Source organism: Bombus affinis, chromosome 4, assembly GCF_024516045.1.
Source record: "Bombus affinis isolate iyBomAffi1 chromosome 4, iyBomAffi1.2, whole genome shotgun sequence".
Classification (NCBI taxonomy): Eukaryota; Metazoa; Arthropoda; class Insecta; order Hymenoptera; family Apidae; genus Bombus; species Bombus affinis.
This window is the reverse complement of record NC_066347.1, coordinates 12,206,389-12,228,579: the sequence shown is the minus strand read 5'-3', so window position 1 is coordinate 12,228,579 and position 22,191 is coordinate 12,206,389. Positions and strand designations below refer to the sequence as shown.

The 22,191-nt window shown below is 40.8% G+C and overlaps 1 protein-coding gene across 1 annotated transcript in view; it reads right to left on the bottom strand.

Moving 5' to 3' along the window:
* The window catches only part of LOC126915100 (lysosomal acid glucosylceramidase-like), a 147,826-nt gene that overhangs the window by 82,391 nt on the left and 43,244 nt on the right, over positions 1 to 22,191 (bottom strand). The window lies entirely within an intron of this gene.

Genomic DNA, 22,191 nt, shown 5'->3' with positions numbered 1-22,191 from the left:
TTTCTCCTTTTTTCCTCTTTTCTCTTCTTTTCTTTCTTTTTTCCCCTTTTCTTCGTTTCTCTCGTTTCTGTGACGTCCGGTTATCCTTCTTCCGCTTTTTCTTCTTCGTCCTTTCGCAGCAGTTAAGGAACGCTTTCGGCCTTGTTCCTCGCGAACTTGGATTCTTCAGCTCGCAATTGTAATGGCGACGACAGTTGTAGGGAAGAGTATGGTGGTATGGCTGGATGGACGTGTAAAAAAGTATGAAACCGCTTATAAATTAGAAGGAATATAGTTCAACGAAATCGCGAGAACGCGAAGCCCTGACTTGCCCCTAGAAAAATCTCGCTCGAGCAAACGTTACCACGAGTTCTTGATTTTCGTTTCCAGATAATCCGCAATTTATAAGCGATAACAGAAAATTTGTCGTCGCGTGCATTTTCGTTACGATTATTATCTCGTTTCGATTCGATTCGATTAAAATATGAAATGTATCGAGGATAGTTTTCAAAGAATTTTCGGGCGTGTTTTAAAAATTCCATAAATATTCTCCAAGCATCCCATACGTAAAATTAACTACCGCAAGATCGTTTTTATTTACATGTTCGTTCAGCGACTGCCGTTCGACCAGAGTTCCACCGGACAGAAAATGCGAATGTGCGGACCAGTCTATGCCAGATCCACCTGTATATTTTAAAAGCGCCGAACAGTCCGCGCGTTTCTTCCCCAAAAGAAATTCATCGTTTATCAAACATTGGCTGTTAATTCGACCAACTTCCTTCGACTTCCAACTCGTACTATCGACAAACGCTACAACTTTTCATTTTCTCCAACGAATCGTTTCTTCGCGCCAGAAAGTGGTAACGTCTTGTACGCGTTTAGAAACTTCAAAAAATAGCTTTTTACGTCCAACGGAAAATTCGTGCGGGGAACTGCTCGTACTTGAAAGCGTGTTTCGTACGTGGCATACGATATTACTTGCGCTTGTGCTACGTGGTAGTCGATGGATCAAAACGCGTGACAACTGTTACGGAACTATATAGAAGCGAGTCATCTGTATTTGTTCGTGTTGTAGGTACATACTTACGTGGAAACACGGATACATTCGCGGCAACAGTGGCGAGTTTGGTCTAGTACGGTTCGTCTAGAGTCTAGAAACCGACGAGCATAATTTTCCATTCGATGTAAAACCGTTGCTCCGAGTTTCTACGCAATTTTTACGTTTGTTCATGCTGGAACAAAACATCGACGAATAGTCGATACGCTCGTGAATTTCACTCACGGCTGTGTGCCAGCACAGAGGAAGCCGACTGGCGAGCATTTTCTCGTTGGCCTTTATGCCAGTCGAATTTATCACGTGATATCTAACTGACCTATCTTACCGAAAACCACTATCGACGATAGTAGCATCTGTTATTATAAGTATAACGCGAGGATTAAATTCAACGGTTGCCCAAATAAATTTGAAAATAAACAACGAAAGATCTGAAATATATATATATAGAATGTACATGTACATGCGAATGGAAGTGTTCACAGGATGATCCTCGCAAGACGCAGCATCGCGATATTTTTCGTATAAAGACGACAGACCAAACATTAAAACAAATGGCGATATTCACACGGTACGCGTCTTGCGATACGTGTATCGCGATACGAATATCTCCGTGTGAAACTGGCCTTAATTTACGTGACGTTGTCGCTCGTGCAACTTAAAATAAGATTGTGTTTTCATCACGCATTTACGATTCCATGCAATTGTACGAACAAACGCATCGTTTTTCATGAAATCTGTACGTTCGACCAGATTTAAGAGGACTATCGGTGCTTGTCAGCTCTGTAAGCATTTGTAAGAGAAAACATTTACACGTCACTTGCGAATCCAATTTTCTCAACATACGTAACTACTACTTCGTGTAACGATCGGTGATTCCTTATTGAAAAAACATACACTTTCGTCGAGTTTGCGTCAAGTTAAGAGAACATTCTCGAGAACTTCGCACGTTACTCGTAGAACGTCGAGTCCACGAAAAACGTGCCCGCCGAAAGATAGAACCATCCGAGACTCATATTTTGCGCTGCACACCTACGTTTGCACGCTCTTCTATTATATACCCCCTTGGGAAGCCCACGAATTCGCAAACGAATCGTTAATTCTGAAATTGAAAAGACTTCGATGATAATAGGATATAGCGATGACGAGGAACTTTGCTATTTTATAATTTGTCGTCGCATCGTGGGAGAATGAATAAAAAAAGATAGGAAAGGGAGGAAAGAAGAGCGGAGAGACCTAAAGAGGGAAAGAAAGAGATCGATAGATACGATTCTCGCGTTCTAGATTCCGACCAAAGTATTTGCAGCGTTCGCCGAATTACACGAGAGAGAACGGTGGGAAAGTTTAACAGATTGAGAGTCCTGCTTCGTCAGAAATCGTCAAAATTCGAGTCCAGAATGAGTCGAAAATATTATTTTACTTGCACCAATGTTTCAGTCTCGTAAAGACCTGACAAACGGCGCATTCACTCGCGGTCGATGCTTTGTTTTATCTCCGTCGGTCTCTTGGTATGAAATTCTGATACGCAACGGTGCGACGTTAAATAACCTCTGATAAATCACTTCGGCCGAATGAAATTCAAATTAATTCGATCTAATTTCCAGCAGCTATATAACGTTCATTCGTTACGTAATGTCATCCGATGGTTTTCGTGAAAACAAGACGCGTGCCCGCTGTTAGAATAATCGGATAACCGACCAACGAAAATAAATCTACAGTTTTTCAGCTAAACGATACCACGGATGCTAGTGTTTCGACAGCAGGTTATGTTTTAACTAAAATAACTCCGGAGAGACGAAAGCGAGAACAATGTCGGAATAGTTGGACGTCAATTCTTAAAGGAGAAATTTGTAACGCGTTCCAAGTAACATCGGAACAGCGAGAACGTTGCGCGAAGTATGTATACGATGTATATACGCACCGAGGTTAGGATCGACCCAATATTTTCGATATCGAGCAGGGGGTTATGCCAAGCTGGCACACTGAACCGCTTTAGGAAGGAAATATGAGCCAGATATCCTTCGCGCTTTAAAAACAATCGTACACGCGATGGATTTTTTCCCCTAAACGTGTGAAAATCCTTTTCCCTTCCTTTCTTCGTTCTATCTTCGTCCGGCCTTTCGTTTTCTCTTCCATTTGGAAAATTTTCATTTCTCGTCGTTTCGTTATTCTTCCACGGTCATACGACATCGTTATTTTCTTCAGGCTTTGCTCAAAGTTAATTGAATTCATTCGTTCCGTCTGCTAAAGTAGCCGGTTCCTTATTCTTACTTAAAGATGGATTGCTCGAATGTCCGTCAGAGCGACATCCATTAACGTTGAGCGGAAGAATCTGTCTTATTTTCAACTTGGCTTCAAAGTTTTCGCAAAGATAACTTACGTTACTTGTAACGAACGTTGTAAAACGTAGAGTCGAATCTGTACAATTCTACGCTCTGCTATAGTTAAACGATATATTTTAAAATTCCTCCAGTTATCACGAACGTATGCGGCACTCGAGATATTAACAAATTGAATTATTAACGATAACATGCACGGGATTTTCTACGCTTTAATCACGAGGGTCGTAGCGCGCAGGACGAAATTGGTGTACCTTCCGTTTTAATCTTCCTCATCTAATCTTATCCCTCTCCTCGCACTCTCCGGTCGGTTAACAATATCTGTCTGTATAGCTCGCGGGTGTGCTTAAGTTCGTATCAGTTAATTAATTCATTGCACGAGTCTTGTCCCATTCTAGACAGTAAGCCTAATTTACCTGACGAAAGAGAAGTTGAAGGGGTCTCTCCGGGGGTTCAACATGCGTGTCACCAAATGCTTCCACCAGTCTGTTGCCCTTGTTTTCGTTTTCGGTCTCTGTGCAATGTTTTCAAAGAAGGAATTATCTGCCTCGTGTATAATCGTTACGACAGCAGAGTGGTACGTGTTTCGAAATTCGTCCGGCGTGATTTTAGGATCGCCAACATCGCGTCGTATTTAACTGTAACTGCATTTGACCTAATGGTCGATCCCAGATTCGTGGTTGACATCGTACGATACGATCAGAATATCAGTTTGAAATATCAGCTGCTCCGTTCGAACGGTACGGTATCGTAGGAATATCACTTTTAGTCAAAGTACAAAGATTTTCCACTTTTCTCTTTCTCTCTTCCTTTCATCGCGATCGAATGAAACGTAAGAATACGCAAATAAAGAGCAAATTTATTTTCTTTCGTTCGTTTTGTAGGGAAACGCGGTACGTACGGCTCACAGTATAATAACGTTATCTTCGTGCAAATAATTCTTTTCATATCGACATATGTATTCGGAGCATATGTGGTTAAGAGTAGTGCGAGGATAAAGAAGCGAGAAGTACTACGCAAAACTATAGCGAAGTCGGACCGTATGTCGTATTGTACTTACCGATAATCACATTAAAGTTGGCAAACTTATAGTTCAAGCGATTAAAACTTTGTCGTATATTTCGTTAGCAGACATTTTTTTACGAATAAGCGATAAACCATATGATTGTTTAGATAGAAAAGTTTAGTCGGAGGCGTAATTTAAGAAAAAAAAAAAACGTTCACGACGAAACAATTTGGTCGTATCTCGTTCGAGATAAAATTTCGGAAAAATATCGAAAGACAACGATTCGACAAAAGGTGATGAAGAAAGTAAAACCATTTTATGGAAAGATAACTATCGATAAGACAGCGAATGAAGAGATCGATTTTCAAATGGAAATCTAATCTACCGATATACGCGCAGCTTCCATTTCGTATACGATAACGCACGCGTTTCGTCATCCGTGATTGCATTTTGGAAATAGTTTCCTAAAGCAGTTTGATTTAGCGTATCTACTGATTTTACGTTTCAATTTGTTTTGCTAGTGCGAGTCACTACAGACGACTCGGTCTTACCTTTGTCTTGCCACTGAAACACAGAGCTGTATGCAGAAACAAACGTAATCACACGGAAGCATACGTACGTAGCAGCATAGTCGCCCTCAAAGTAGCATTTACACGGAATATGCTCCTTGTTGCATCAATTTCCGAAAAGCAATTTCACTTTGCTGTGTATTTTAATAAGCTCGATACGCCGATGTACGTTTCTTTCTCCAGCAAACAGAGATATCAGGTAAACGATGGTAACTCACGGAAAAATGGATTAGAAAAGTTACGTAGAATAATAGAAAAGCGTGCAATCTTAATTACCCGTTGCGTATTTTAACGGCGCGACGTAAAGATAGCAGAGAAGAACGAGCAAATTATTATTTATTTCCTGCGGTTCGATTCGAGCGGACCATTTTACGCTAAGGCATCGTAAGGGTCAGGCGATTCCAATCTACATGAAAACCGACTTCGGGCTGAGATCGATGCTTGGCTAGTACGAAAGCCGTAGATCCTTCGAATATCTTATCTTTCGTATACGCTTATGTATATACATGAAGTATCTACATATTTTATTCATTTCCGTTACTCTATTATGTATATGATGTTGTAAAAATCATAAACGGAATCATACTAGACAAATGTTCGGACGTCTCTCCGTTCTGAACGTTTTACGGATGAGCGTCAATCAGGAGATGGTTTCTGGAATATCGAAAATATCTGTTGGAAATTAGAAAAAATTTCCATCGGACGTACGTGTTAACACACGCGGCGCATATAATAAATAATGGTGATGCGGTTTGAATTTTCAAAGTATGTATGTACATACGTGCTTACATAGCTCGCACGATGGCGAGGAGGAGACTGCCTGAAAGCAAAGTATAGAGGGGCCGAAAGTCGGTATACAGGAGACAGTATGAAGCTCGCAACGTCGAGGAAAAGGAAGCATCTTATCCAGCGGAAAATGGGCGGCACGGTTAAGTTCCAGGCTTGAAGTTCGCCTATTACCGTATATAATAAAGAGCCGTTATTCCATGGCGCTCTTATCTCCAAGGTAGCCGTGAAATAGAAAGAGGTAGAGTACGCCAGGAGTGGAGAAGGCGACTCTGCTAGACGAGGACTCTCGGCCCGGCTCGACTCGTCTCGTCTCCGTGGTATGTCGCACGCCGTGGCGCGGGCGGGACCAGCACAAGCCCACAGGCTTCTGCAAACATTCCATCAAGACGAAGAGAAACCGACTGACCAACGGAGAAGCAACGAGAGAGAGACCGAGCATGCTCGTTGATGAGACGCTCCTGAGATACGTTTGTCGCTGGCCTGATAGAAAAAGTCTCCTCCGCTCTTTATTTCATCGAGACAATGGCGCGAGGAACGTATTATAAGCGACGATGCTCCACGAATTGACTTGTCCTTTGTTATCGGATTTCGACGTCGGCATCGGATAAGGACCCTGTGAGAGATATCGATGCGACGTTAACGAGAGACATCTCTATCCGAATGACTCTCGAATCGCGGCGGCGCCTTTCCCCCTTTCAAATTACAATCTACAAATTGTCCAATTCCGATTTACAGAATAATCGCGAATATTCTTGCTCGTTACGTTTTAGTCGGGTCAGTGTGTTACTTCTCGCCATTTCTTCTCAGTTTACCTTCGTAATTTTACTTTTCGCATCGAACTCCCTCAGCATTTGGCATTCGATCGAGCGCTAATAAAAATAAGTTACCGATAGATCTAATCTCGAGATTCCCAATTTTGACAACATTTCATACGATTGCCGATCGTCTGTGGCACGTGGTAAAGCATAGCTCGTCTATTTGCCGGTAATATTTTGGAATTAATGCAACTCGCTACATTTGCATCTCGTTTTACCTTCGATTCGAAAATAGACGTTATACTTCGTTATCGTATAACGAATTTTTCATTCGGTGGTGTTGGTTATTTTTAATTTACGACACGATACTAAACGGGCACAACGTTATAATCTTCGTGAAAATTTGTCGTGTCTCGTGAGACATTCGTTTGCTTTTGATTTCCTCGGAGTTTAAAACAGACGAATTCCCAAATTCCTACATCGTACGTGATTGGAAACGGAGATCGCCGCGAAACAGTACAGTTTTAATTACAGCGCGAAATCTTGTCTATAAATTGCAGTCCGTACCAGATCACTATCCATCTATTATACTACTGGCTAAAATTGAATTCCACTGCGAACGCTATCGTTCCGTAATAACCTGGCTATAATAGACCTTAGAACTGGGATTGTATCGTTGATTACACGAATATAGCTCGCGTGTGTTTATTATATTGGATAGAAGGTTTCTTGCATCCATGGAGTTTTCGATGATACTATAGCAAAGGCAGAATTCGCTTAGAATAACATTCCTATGAAAGATCATTGTCGAAAACTTGGCGATGTGTTCGCGTTTTCTTTTTATCTTCCCTTCTACCTGACACCGAATTAAACGTTACGCAAACGTGAACAGCTAATTTTCGCGAAAGGTATAGATAAAAGAAGAATTTAAAGATCGAAGCGACGTTAAAGTGAATTAGATGAGCCGGTAGAGTTGTCTGAAAGATACGCTAAGTGGCATGTGTGGAACATTAGGACGTCGTTTATCATCGTCAGCCCTCCCTCCCCAAGGTAGTTTCTGAAAACGATAACTATTCCTGTACGCATTTATGCCATCCAATAAATTCTTTGAGGTCAAAGTTGCAGTCTTTTACGTACGCCCGTGTCGTATAAATAATCGCTGGGAGCAACGCAAGCAACGTGAAAAATGCTTTCTACCCTAATGTATTCTTATAAAGTGGGCAAAACATTATTCATATTCGATTCGGTTCGTCTCGGTTCTAAAAATATAGGAAGCTTCTTGGTTTCTATCTATTCATATTTGTCTATACTCGCGCTTTGTTCCAATTGCTACCGCGTTAACAATGTTTGTATAATGCAAGCGCGATCAAAGATGCAAGGCATAGCGAGAATCGCGTTGAAACTGGGCCAGGAATTCCAATCTTCGAAATTCCATTTTCTATACGACCAAATAAGGCAAGTGGTTGAGACTAGCTTAATTTCGATGTTTAGGATGATCTATGTGTGTGGGTATATACCGTCAAGCGTTCCTCGTCGCATTAATAAATCGGTGACAGATATTAATCGTGCTGATATATTCCGTTAAACCGAATCCCACCAAATAATTATTTTATACCAAATAATACCTACAATCTCGAGTTTGAAGAGTTTTTACGATTGTTCGCAAGTTATAACTTGATTACAAATAGAAAATTTTGTCCTCTGTTCGGTGCCTCGATTTTTAATTTTGCTTCTCGATGAAACCATATCTCCAAACTTATAATTCGATCAAGGTTGTACAAAAGTTAAATCATCGTTCGTATAAAGATTGTTTGCGCGGTCGAAATTACAAACTGCACGGAAAAGATATACGTAGGTCGATCGAATTCATCTCAGTTATATGTAGCTATTTGTTTTTATGGACATGTTCACGATGCAAGATTTTTAAAACCTATCATGTCGCACACACGCTAAACTCCTACCGAATTTTCATCGAATGAGAGTTAAAACACCGAATGAAAAGTAAATGGTGTTCGTTCCTTTAAAACCTTTTCACGCTGCAACGAGGGTGTCACTTGGGAACCTTTTTTAATTACACGGACGACAGTTTGAGGAATTAAAACAATGCGCCAAAGCGACATATCGAACGACAGAGTTTTACCATACGAGTTATGATTAGAGTTTTAAACATAAAAACGCGTAACTTTGGATCGACGAACGGACGGGACAAAGCAAATTAAACATTTGCTCCGAATCTATTTTCTAATTATCGATATATCGTTCTGCTTTTACTTTATAAACGAAACAAGACTATATCTCGCCTATCGACGATTTGGATCTTTTTCTTATCGTTCGGCGTCCATCCCTTTTTAATCGCGAGTATCGCGAAAGCGTGGTTCAAACAAGTCTTGAAGATATTCCGAGGAGAAGGATCAAAGACTAGCGAACCTGGAGATCGCGTAAGAAATGATTTAAAACTGTTGAGATGACTTCCAGGTTCGCACAATAGACAGAAGATGTTCTAGAAAGCATTCAACCAACTGGATTCCCGCCAACTCATCAGTAATTGCGGGAGGCTATGTAAAATCAAAAAGTGTAGTCCTTTCAACCCGACTCGTCGATTCACGCGAGCACCACTACACGCTGAATTTCGATTTAACATCGAATCGTGTCAAAAAAAGCAATTATTGCTTCGCTATCTTCCATCGGTACACACGCGCGTGTTTCGATGAAAATTTACATCGTGGTGCGACGTCGATCATCAAACAGCTTTGTTGAGTCGGGGCAAAAACAAAGTAGAGATTCATACGTTTAGGTGCGTCGCGCCAGGGCTCCGAACTCTACGACAAATTCGCTTACGACTCGCACTTTGCATTATCGAAGTGCGCTAACAACTAAACGTATATTTCAATTAAACGTTCTGTTGGTCAAACTATCGTCAGAGTGGGCAAAAATAAAAACAATATCCAGTTGCGCAGATACTCGAGTCGGATGTTTGATCGCTCGTTGAATATACGAGCGTGGCTCGTAAAGCATAAATTAAAGGCATTTTCTCAAGATAGCGACGTTAATAAAGTGTCAGAGATACGTTCGACCAACGAAAGCTCGGTTGTGGTCGATTTTACAATTTCCCCGTAATTTTATTTTTACAGGGAAATCTCGGTGACCGTCGGAAAGAGCGGTAAAACCGCGATAAGAGGTGCTATTACGGTCCAATGTATTTACGTACGTGGACAGGTAGGTTTTATTTGCAACCACGTCAGCACGCAGTGGCTGCTCGATGTGCTTTCGGTAGTCGCCTAGCCGCTGCTATTCCGGTGAATGTGAACTGGCCCGAAAAAAGAGGGAAAAACCATCTTCCATGGGCTACGTACGACCACGGGCTACGGATTTTCGCTTGTGGCCCGTTGACTTTGTAATTTAGCTGGCTGCTTCGCTGCGTTCCCTCGAAATAAATACATACAATGGACCGTACGAGAGGATGCCGCGCATCGTCGAGTCGTCAACACCGTTGTCCCGTCACCGGTCTAAAGTCTAAACCGTTCGCCCACACTTCATGCGTGTCACGTCGCGTCTCCCGAAATTTCTCCTTGCATTCGTTGCTTTATCGCCCTCGGGATTTCTCGCGTTTCATTGTCACGGTCGGACCCTTCGGGTTTCTCATCTTTGGGAAGCTCGAGCGTTTAATTAACTGCAAACAGAGGATTTTTCTGTCCGTCGACCTTATCCGTGTCGCGTCGCATTTTACGTTTGCGACGCTCGGTTTGTACAAAAACCTTTGATGGAGTAACTAAATGGAAAATCGATATCGATGATCGATATAGTACGGTTGATAGTGGTCCCAAGCGAAGCAGTGACTCGTCTAATTTGTACTAAGAAATCGTCGCTTTGTAGCGTCCGTATTTCCACGGAATAATTAAACACGCTTGTTAAGTAACCGATTACAGCGACAAGAGAGATGTAGCCGTAAATTGCAAGTTCATCTTATAGCATTTTTTTAACCGTCACGATGATACTTTGTTAACCCGTTGTCAATCTATGTATCCATAGTATCTGATAAAAATTTATTAATGAAATCAACTTGTTCGTCAAAATATAGTTTGACGCAGAACCGAACAAACGGTTGAAAATCAATGAATGTTTTTTAGCGTTCGTTTGTTCGTTAAAAAAAAAAAACATTTTTGTGCATATTTCCAGCGCGAGCATTAATGCGACGACGGCAATGTATGTAACTAAATCCCAAATTGCATTCGTTTGTTTTATATGTACGTGTTCGTTTAAACGGTTTGTTAAAAGTGGACGAATAGGAAGTTATCTATGCAATTTTTTTTTTTTTTTACAATCTTATTTTTTCCAAAATGTTTTATGTTTAAGACTTCTTCTCAACTGTATATAGACTTTTTACCTTTTGTACGAACATTTTTCAATTGTACCGAGCTGCTGCGCGAAATACAATTTTTATTTGAAATATTTGTTTTTCTGTAAATCAACGAGGTATATACGTACATAATAGAACGCTCTTTCTATCTCCGGCTGAATTTTAATGGCATTTCGAGCTCTGTATGTTTTCGAGCATGCGTGTGTTTTAAGGGTTTTTGATAAGGCCAGGGAAAAAAGTGTGTTTCCAATTTATGCGTAACCTGAAATGTAAAATAAAAGCCGTAGCCTGTCGAGAATATTATTTTTTATTCTTTCTTGCCAATGGTGCAAATGGTTTTAGTAAAACGGATCCCTTCGGATCCCTTAACCGATAGAAGCAATTACTCTACACACGAATTATCCGATTAGGCGAACGGAAAAGCGCGGACGAAGAAATTGCAAGATCTCGGTGAAACATCAGATTTTTCTCATAAGAGAAAACGTTTCTCCAAAGATGAGAAACGCAGATGAGTCGGATGAGATGGAGGAAAGTGAAATGAAAGGGGAATATAGATCGCTATTAGTATTCAAGGTTTCAGCATCTTTTCGCGTCATTCGAGATAATGTTTTTCTTAAGTAATCACCGGCATAATGCTCTTTTTTCTAACAATAAGATGGTACCAGGAGGCTTCCCATTCATCTTACTCGAAGCTGAAAATGCAGAGGAGCGAACGACCGATCGGGATATTATGTTCCGAAAAAATCCAATATTCCAGGAGAATTTTGTGAAAAGTCAGCGATAAGATTTTCATTTTCAATTGAAGCAAATCACTTGTTATAAATTATTACTTTCTGAACGGAACGCCGAGCAATTTTAGAAACCGTTTCGTTAAATAGGATTATCAAAATGTCGAAGGATCGTACACGATTGCGAGAAAAGGGTTATCCAAGCATGATCGTTTGCTAAAACGGTTCCTACGTTTTGCAACCAACGTGTCAGCTTTTCATGTAATCAACAAAAGACGAGTTTCCCATATACTGTAACTCTGTATAACTTTGTTTAACTCTGTATAACTCTGTATAACTCTGTTCTCTGTACGCAGGCCAATTGGCAAACCGTTGGTACGTATGTCTTACCTTTTCATTTTTGTACTTTCTTTGCCTTTGCTTTTGCTTTTTACGTTCATCGATCTTACCAGTTGCCCCATAAACTCGATTTTGTAGAAATATCGTCTCCCATATGACTTGTAATATGTTACCACGTACGCTTCATTTATCGTTTCGAAGGCTACGGCTTTGGCTTTCGAAGAATGTATCGTTCCAGGTTGGCGGATGGGGAGAGACAGTACGAGACGAAAGAACATTTATGAATCTTTCACGAGCGAGTTTTTGAGCGTTCTCCGAGGGTGGAAGTTCAAAATGTAGACTGCGTAAACTATCGATCCGACGTATCGTAAAGATTATCGTAAAATCAAGGAAAGTAAGACTTTGGTATTTGTTCGCGCTTAGAAACGTACGGTTTCAAGATAATTACATTATTAGTCACATATTTAATATAAGATAGGCATGAAAAATCTTTTCGTGTATTTAATTTTATCGATTAAAGCAATTGTGCGCGTATCCCTGGATGCACAGCGACCTATGACGGAATTTTTAAGAGGACGATCCAAGTTACAAAGAGTTTCCGAAGGATTGATAAATCTTGAGTGGCATAATTGTATTAATAAATCTTGGAAGCTCTTTGAAAGTTATAAAATTTAAAATTCCTTCGACAGCGTAGCTATTTTACTTTCATAAAGCCCCTCCAAGTAATGATTAATTACGAATAACGTAATTATTGTAACTTTTGCTTATTGCCGTGGGTATTTATAAAATATATAAGATTTTCAAACTTCGTATTTAGAAACGTATCTTTAAATCGAACTCTCATTCTATATCTCGTAGCATATATAGTCTTGATTGATTGGGGAAAAAAATGGCAGATTCCGGAATTTCGATAGAAAAAATTAACCCATTCCTGCAAATTAATGACAGCGCCTCGTACATAACGGTAGATTTACGATCGGGAATAATGTAAATGAATAATACGTCCGTCAGTAACGGTAGAACGAAGGCACGAAATGCCAAAACAATAATATTCCTCCTATCGCGCAGTAAGAAAAAAGGGAAGATGCCAGATGCGAGAAGAACGTGTATTCATTTTTCTTCGAAGATTATCTGATCGAAAAAATGATGACAAAAGTTACCATTAAATGATTTATTTAATTGGAATCGATCGGTCTCAAATTCCTTAATAAGTTATTTAAAAAACGGGATATCCACGATAATTGTGCACATTTCATAAATATATATGTGTGTACATTTGATGCACTTCCCCGTGTGTACGGTTACGTTTTTGACGAAAGAGCATTGCTTTGCATTAATTGGTTATATGTATATAATTAGGAACAAGGGGAATATTTCGTTTCGGTGAAGTTTCGAGTGGTTTTCGAATTTTCCCTGTTAATTTGTTGAAAAAATGGAAATAGAGAATGTGTTTCATTTCTGTCGTATAGCCTTCGATTGTTAAACAAATAGATAAAGATAAACACCGGTGGCAGCCCATTTGGACAGGAAATATAGTGAAACAAAAACGGTAGAGCACAGGCAAAAATTTGACGAACGGCAGACGGCTGAAAGGTTGACAGATTGAAATTTTGAGATGATGGATTCGATAGCCGAATCTACGTTTTCATACTATCGAACGTGTGTTCATCGTATAACGATAAATATATGTATATATGGGAAGATTGACATTCGTTAAAAAACCTAACGGATATACATATGTACCTCTTATCTTTTATTTTGCATACATATTTCTAATTATGTTAGTATTTGTGAACAGTACAATTACGATGTCCCACTTTTGGATCTTCGAATTTTTTCCGATTACTTTTCATCAATAACGTTCATAATGTGATTTTGAAGTTTCGCCCGTGAAAGATAACCGAATTGTAGTAAATTTCCGAAATTTTTGTTTTACGTCCGATCAATGGTCAGCCGACCGTGAGGGATCCGTAGTTAGTGGATTTATAGTAGCGAAACGAACGAGTTGAATTTATGAATTTCCTTCCAGCAAGTAAGAAATGACGCAGGATAGGAGGAGATTGTACGTGGAAGTCGCAAGATTAATCGGTTAGAACTTCCTTCGCGGAAATATAACGGGATACGTGTATTAACATTTTTCCTGTATTTATTCTTGATTGGAAATACGAAAATTTAAACGCGTTTCTTACGTTTTCGAATTTATTGCAGATACAAAAAGGATCGATCAACCATCAAACGGTACATTTGACAAAACGTTATCTTCGATGAATGTCGTGCACTTTGACGATAGAACTAGAACGGCGATTTTACGTAAACGAACGAATAAACCGACTTACAGCTGTATGGGAAGACCTCGTTAATAATCGTTAATAAACGCTAAAAGGACGTTGTTCGAGCCAGGCAGTAACAAGTATCGCTAATGCTATTTTCATCAGGCTGTATTCTCTCATTTTCGTGATGCGTATTCCATGGGAACTGCCTTGCCTCTATGATTGATGTACCATCTCACGTTGCTAATCGATTTCAGGTAATTTTCCGAGGCTCGTCAACGCTAGTTTCCTCGTCTCGAACCGAAAGAAGGGGCAACATAGCGAAACGTATAGTCTTACAGAATGACTCGTCGTTAACGTATAAGTCAAGTCATAGAACTCGAGTTGTATTTATAAAGTATATACCGCGTATCCTGTATTTCCAACAAGTACGAGGTTTTTCGTATCGAACACAGTTAATCGCGTTTAAAGGTATTTCGCGATATTAAAAATTTGCTCGAACGTTTACCAACAAAAGCTGTCATCGAACGAATCTCTTGGTTAAAGGATAGGGGAGGACGGGAGGGGGACAACTAGCGCAACGGACTATGACGTCGCGTCGTAGAGATTTCAGGCTTGTTATTTATGGTAGACGAATTTGCGTCTAGTCACGGCGATATTTCAAGGAAAGTGGCATCCGGGGAGTGGTGGGTGCAGTCATGAAAAGCTATGGTGCCTATTCTCCATTGCAGCGAATCTTTTGGCTTAGCTCGGTCTTTGGCAAGGTGCATCGCGCCCTTAGCCGCCTTAGCTCGGCTTTCCCATCCCTTGGGACCGATTACATCGATCGTTTTATGGAGCCGGTCTTGTTACACGATCCCGCAGGAACGTCTAAAACCTCTTTCTGACCTACCTACATCCGCGGAATATACGTTCGCGCAACGAAAAGTTGCAAGTTCGTATTTCTTTCTTCGTAGTTCGGAAACGTTTTTAATTCGAACGCTCCTTTTACAAATTACCATTCCGTTATGATGTTTATCACGTTAAACATTCCGTACATTTGCAAACGATAAATGATCAGGTTTCATTACGAAGCAACGTGCGTGCAACGTTAACAAGATTAAAAATACGTAGAAACGTATTCGCGTTTGGTACTTACGAGCGATGTTACTTTACCATCGGTAAATGTTTAACTGTCTCGCTATCTGTCTCGCTTGTTTAGTTATCGAACCATTTTTACTCGCGGCGCTATCTTTAACAATATGTTACTTCGTCTTGCGGACAAACCCAAATACGGATTATACGTATCGTGAAGTATAAGAGATATATAATTTGTTTGTGGATGCGCTTAATGTTGATTACGTCGTTGTTAAATCGGCTGTTTTACAGGATTGTTGGCCATCGTTATATCGCGATCGTGCAGTAGATTTTAAAAACGACTTCTGCGTTCTTCGAGATTCGTATTCCAACTATCGATAGGGAAGTTTAACTAAAAACGTCCGATCCTTTGGGACGGAAATACATTGACAGGGAAATGTTATCGCATTAACGGTTATCTACGCGTCGCTATTTCGTTGAACACGCTACACCCGAACGAAAGACAACGATTCTTTTAATGAGTTTCTCTTCGCCACATTTTCTTTGATTTCGAAGCTACGTAAGGAAATTACAGTTGACGTAAAAAATAAGGGCGAAAATATAGAGATTATGATTATATCGAGCGACTGCCAGTGCAACAGATATCTCCGGTGGGAAATATTACACCGATCGTTTCGCGTTAGCTGTTTACAGATTCCCCGAGGAACAACTAATACTCGTTTCGTTGCATGTTCACTTCAATGCCCATCAAACGTTCAATTGTATCTGTTAGTCTCTCGAATCGGGTTCGTCGGTTACCAATGAAATGAGATTTCAAATACTACACACGATTGTTGCGAGATAATTTATCGGCCGACTCGTTTTTCCGCGATACGATGGTTTTAATTGCGAATAATTAATTTGATCGAAATCGGTATTCATTTTTGTTCCTTTAAATTATTGATTCCTGCGGATATATGCTACGAGCAAAGGCAATGTCGAATACGAACACAAGCTTCTCGAGAAAGTTCGTTCAAAAAATAACGGTCTCCATTGAAAAAGCATTTACATCGTATGCACTATGCAAGATGCTTCTCTACTTCGAGCATCGCGTTTTGAATATTGAAATCGAACGGGCAGGAACGAAGAAGAAGGCACGGAATGGAAAGTCAAAGTCCGTTTGTCCGCAATATTTCGCACGTCACTGCATACCAGCTTGTGCGCTTTCGAGCGTACGCTTAAGGAAATGTCGTGTTCCCTTCGTTGACACCTCAGTTTTTTAAAGAATTTCCATAGAACTCGTTTGTTCGTGAAATACGATTCATCTTTTGGTTTATGATCGTCAAAAAAAAAAAAAACAAAAAAAAAAAAAACAAAATAAGTACCGGCAGACTAAAGTTTTCGTAAAATTGCAGCGAAATATAAAATGTTTGCCTGTCGTATCAAAATTCCCCAAAAGCGACAAACAAAGTCCGAAGACGCGAACCGGCGATCGTTCTCTATTCAACTGACCAAACGGATCATCCAGAGTTTCGGAGACCGCGATTACCGACTCTGAATCGATCGAGGATCTTAGCTTGAAATGGAAATTACAAGTCTTTGGATTTAACCGACTGCCGTGAAAAATGGAACACGTCGTTCATCGATAAGAGCGTAAGAAGTTGTGCGTAATGCGAATAAAAGATCGAAATCCGATAGGAGCACGGTAAGTACGTTGGCCCGTCACTTGCAACCGGTCGCACGCTCATCCTGCTCTCCGCTACCTCGCGTCGCGTCGTTACTCCCTGCTCGGAATCTCGAAATTGCTCGAGTTGTTCGAAAAATTGCTCTCTCTCTCTAGACGTTGTGCTTCGGTTCTACATGTAGTCAAGTTCTATCGACTTTCCTAGCTTCTGCTTATATCCATTTTTCTCTTTTTTCCTTTCTTTTAATACGTAGCGGGCGATTTAATAACAGCGGGCGATCGTCGCGGCGATCGTTGGCAATGGCGCTGTTGTGCAACGTTCTTCAGATATGTGCATACACGTGTATATACTTTATCATATCTTAAGCCTGATTTTTGCTCGATTTCCATCTCTGCAAATAAAATTGATCGAAGTTAGATCGTGACGCAGCGAAGATATACTCAAGACCAAGGGCACACGTCTCCACTACGCGTTCCAAAATCAAGGTAGGAATTCGATGCAACTCTCTCTGTCTCTTCCGGATATGTTTCAGCTGTATCGTTCCCCCGAGATACGCGCGATACTTCTACGCTGTATGCTTTCGCATCACGTGGAACGGAATCTTAGGGTTTGTCTGTAAAATTCAAAGATTTTCCAAGAATCGAAGAGATGCTTCGACTTTTCAGAAACGTAAAATGCGATGTATCTTAGATGCCACGATATCGGTATATCCACGATTCGAATATTAAAAATTGTAGTTTCCTCAAATTTTGTATAAAGTAGTTTCATCGGATAGGAGAAGATGAACAATTCCATTAACTTTGAGGTGATACGGGCGAACGATAGTTCCATTTCTTGAAAAGAAATCGATCCACGTATTTATTTTGCACTTAACAGATCGTAACAGAACGTGTTGGTCACGTGGGTGTCACCGCGCAATTCTCAACCTAAGCGATTACGGTAAACCAGCAACCGCCCCGTCGCCTACTAAGAAACGAATGGCGATCTCTTGGACGAGACTCTCGATATTATACTCGGCCAGCTTTTCGAGAGCAAATCGATAATTTCTAGGAAATATTTCAGTTTAGGGTTGTTGGAGCGTAGACATTTCTCGACCACTTTATCGCGTATTCGCATTCATTATTGGAGCAGTCTCGAGTTAACGATCAATTAAGCGATCGCGGGTAATATGGAATGCCTGGCACGTAGTAATGGCCGCATAAGGATCGCCAGAACCACCGGAAGGAGAGACAGTGGCTTCGCCTAAACTAAACGACGATGTTCTTGCCTTTGTACTCTCGAAACCATCTATTACTTGGGATTTTGGGCTACGCAGCGGTAAAGTCGATCGGTTATTCTTCTTTGCGTCGCTATCTTCCAACGATTAGAAATACATTTAAATTCACCGTAACGCGATTCCTTCTCCCTTTTATCCTCGACGCGATATTACGCTATTTAAGCGCGATACGTTGCTCGAACTAATCCAACGCCAATACCCGGCCCGAACAAGATACTTTGAAGAAAAATCGACTGCAATTTGGATTCGTGTCTCTGGTATTCAGCGTTTTCGCTTTATCGTCGGAACTGCGATCGACGTTAGTTACAGATTCGGAAGGTTCGTCGGATGTTGATTCGCCGTTAGAGAAAATTATTGCTTCGCTTCTACGTGAAACGAGAAAGTAGCGAAGAAACTTGGTCGCCCGTTATATTTCAATGGTGAATCGCCGACTCTGTAAGCGTACTTTTCAATGGTATCGAGAGAAAAAAGCGTTTCGAGAGTAGCAGGCTGGGATGAAATGGCTCTCGGAGGCCGATAAAACTCACGGCCACATTTCATCCGAAATTTTAAAGCTAACATCCATATATCTGCTTAGTGGGATGCTAGATGAGAAACTTTGCTCGTTAATAAATCGCCTTTTTTTTGCGCGCGTGTAACCACGAGGATGTTTTCATTTGCAGCAATCTCCTTCTTGTTTTAAATGATTCCGCCGGCGCATAAACCGGCTATAAACTATCGAATGCAACTCCGTCGCACACGTTGCCTACTTTTTATCATTTTGGTCGCACATACGATCGAAAACATACGGCGCAACTTCATTATTTCCTGCGTCTATATGAGGCCTTTATATCGTTGCGTCCAGTGGAACTTTCTCTCGCGAAACATAGAGCTGTGAAACACATTTTGCGCATGGGCTGGTGGGTGTGCTGCTAATTATCGAACTGGTTTATGCTTTGTTTATGAGTTTGCCAGCGAAGAAATATTGCTTTCGCGGTGCCGGATATTTTTTTCGCGCGATACAGCAAACAGCAAAGGATATGATACAACGAGACAAAAAACCATATCGGTTAAAATTCTTGCAATATTACATTTTATAAGAAGATACATTTTATTTAGTGTATATCTATTCTCCTTTGATGAATATTGAAAAACCTGTTTAATTTACATCGCAGTATGCTTCGAGTAAAAACATAGAACTGGTTTTTCATTAGTAAAAAGCATCTTCGTAAGACGGTAAGGTCGAAAGACGGAAAATCCAATTACCGTACTCGGTATACGGATTGGAGAATTTCCTTGCCTTTCGTTCGACGCGTACAATTTCGCTACCAACTTTCATACGTCCGTCAAAGCGTGAACGCATTTTCTCGAACAAGGATCTCGCGATGAGAACCTAAGTTACACCTTCCACGAATAAACGTCCATCATCGATCTGATCCATAGTTTCGTTATAAACTGTGTTGCATCGGCGAACCGCGTTTTCTATCACGATGGGCCAACCGTTCAGCGGTTACGGAGCGGAAGGTGCTCTACGCTCGTCCAAGATCAAAATATGGATATCTAGTTAGTTTCTCTTCAACGTAGGTCGGATTAAACTCGGGCTGAAGTTTAAGGAGGAAATACTTACTTGGCAATATCGAATCAAGCGTTCACCTTATTTTAATCAGATCGTATCTATGCAAATACATCGCCATACAACCTGACCTGACCCGAGACACCAGTATCCGATAAGCAGTGCAACTGCATCCGATTTGAAATGGAAATCAATACCGAAACAAGACCCGTATCGACCCGCTCCGATTTCCCTTCTGATTCGAACATTCATCACTTTACTTGGATACTGTAATAGGCTTCCCGAATCGAAGCGCGCCTTGAACGAGTACTAATTTCCACTGACAATGGTTATAACGCTTATGAAACAGCACCAGGAGGATCGCTTAGCACTTCCCATGCAAGCTATCCTTTCGATTTTAGTCGAATCGACGGAACTACGTTTGTAAAATCTCTGCAACTTTAGATAATTTTTAGCGGACGAGTTATCGTAATAAAGTTCGAAAGCATCGGTGGTTGAAGAACTTTTTTTTTTTTATTAAAAACGTTGAAATTATGGACTTTGCGTAAGAGATTTTGTACACGGAGTTTCTTCGCATAGGATCGATAGGCTGATACGGGCTTTTCACGATATACGTAGATATACGTAGAAAAGATCGATCTTCGAATAATCTTGCTAAATAGAAAGCAAAGAAGAATATAATTTTATCGCGATGTTTGTTCGAAATCTATAAACTATAAACGAACAAACGTGTATCGTTCGATCTGCACGAAGAAGAGAGACAGACGAACGCTCTAGACTAACGATCGCCTGGAGATATTTGTCAGAAATTCTTTGATTCGCGATTCGCCTGGAAGTCGAGTTTAAACGCATTACGTTTTCATGGTAAAGGCTTTGGCAATTCGAGTTCATTTATGAGCGAAATTAAAGCGAAGGGACGCGTCGTTCCGATTCGACTTAATTTCATTTCGTATTTGTTGCGGTGTTTGTTTAACGCAATATCGTGTATCCACCGATGGGGCAAAACACACAGATTCAGAGACCAATAAATTGTGGATAATTCCAGTCAGAGAACCTGAATATAAGTCTCTCCGTTTTCCTTCTTTCGAGAAAGAGAGAGAGAGAGAGAGAGAGAGAGAGAGAAGGGGAGATGATCTAGCTTCGAGACTATTCAATTTCATAATCCGATTTGCCGTACGATTGCGGCAAGCAGAAAACTTTCGATTTATAGCGTGCTTGAGACAGAATGCTCAGGATCCTGTGCCTTCGCGGTATCATAAGGAGCAATGCAATTTTCTCCGGAAGAAAATGCTCACGGGATACAGTTACTCTTCGTCCTTTCCTTCTACGATTTAAGCAAAGATAATTAACGATAAAATTATCTCTTTCCTCTTACAGTACATGTTTTCGTAAATATTTGCCGTTCGATCATAGCGGCTGGCTTCCAGAAGATAATGAAAAATATATTCGAATAGATCGATCGAGCGGACAGGTTCTCGCAGAGATGAGTTCGTTGCCAACTAGTTGGGCGGAGATCGAAAGAAATGTTTACCGCGGCAATGGCAACACGCTCGCGCGTTTCAGCGAATTACAGCATTAATGTATCCAGAGGCAGATGGTTCGCTACGTGTTAGATCTAACCCAGAGGTTAGTCCGTTTAGCGAAGCCAACCAGAGCTTTTCCTCGGTGCATAAGCACGGAAAGTTTCGAAATGGCAAACGCGTTGTTGCCACGAAATTTATACGTAAATCCGGCACTTCGGCTATTATCCGGTTCCAAGTAATCACTTTCAGAGTACGAACGAGCTTCCAGAAATAACGTCACAAAGGAATAGAAGTTTTTGTATCTTGGATATTTCTATCGGTGTTCGCGATATAATTCGGTACAAGAAATGGGTTAGCGAGGGTGGGAGGGAGGGGATTAAGTCGAGGAGAGTTTGGAAAGGATTTCCAAGCAATAAGGTCGAAAAGATTCTATGTAGAATTATTCGCAGAAGATAATTAAAATTTCAAGATTGACGGAAAAGTTGAGGGAATGCAAACAGCAGTGGCAGAGTTAATTATTCTTGGTGTATTAATGTTCGAGTAAAAAGAAAGTGGAAATTGCCCGAGCCGGTCTACAGGCAGCTGCCAGGGGTTATCGTGTCCTTCTTTTCGAACAATAGCATTCGTTTCAGGATGAATATCGGCGAGGCAGTAATTGAAACTTCCTTCAGCGACGCGGACTGCTGTTTATCCGTAAGGAGCGTTTCTCAATAGGTCCTCTCAGAACTTGGACGATTTATCTTTGATGTTTGTTACCGGTTTCGCTACGTAGCCGGTCGACGCGACGCTAAGTAAACTCCGACGGTGTGGCCGATCCATTAATTAAGTTAATTAACTCTAGACAGGTAACACGACGCTACTATGGACACCAAGTAAACTCTAATGTCGGCCTAGAAACCGACCAACATTATGCT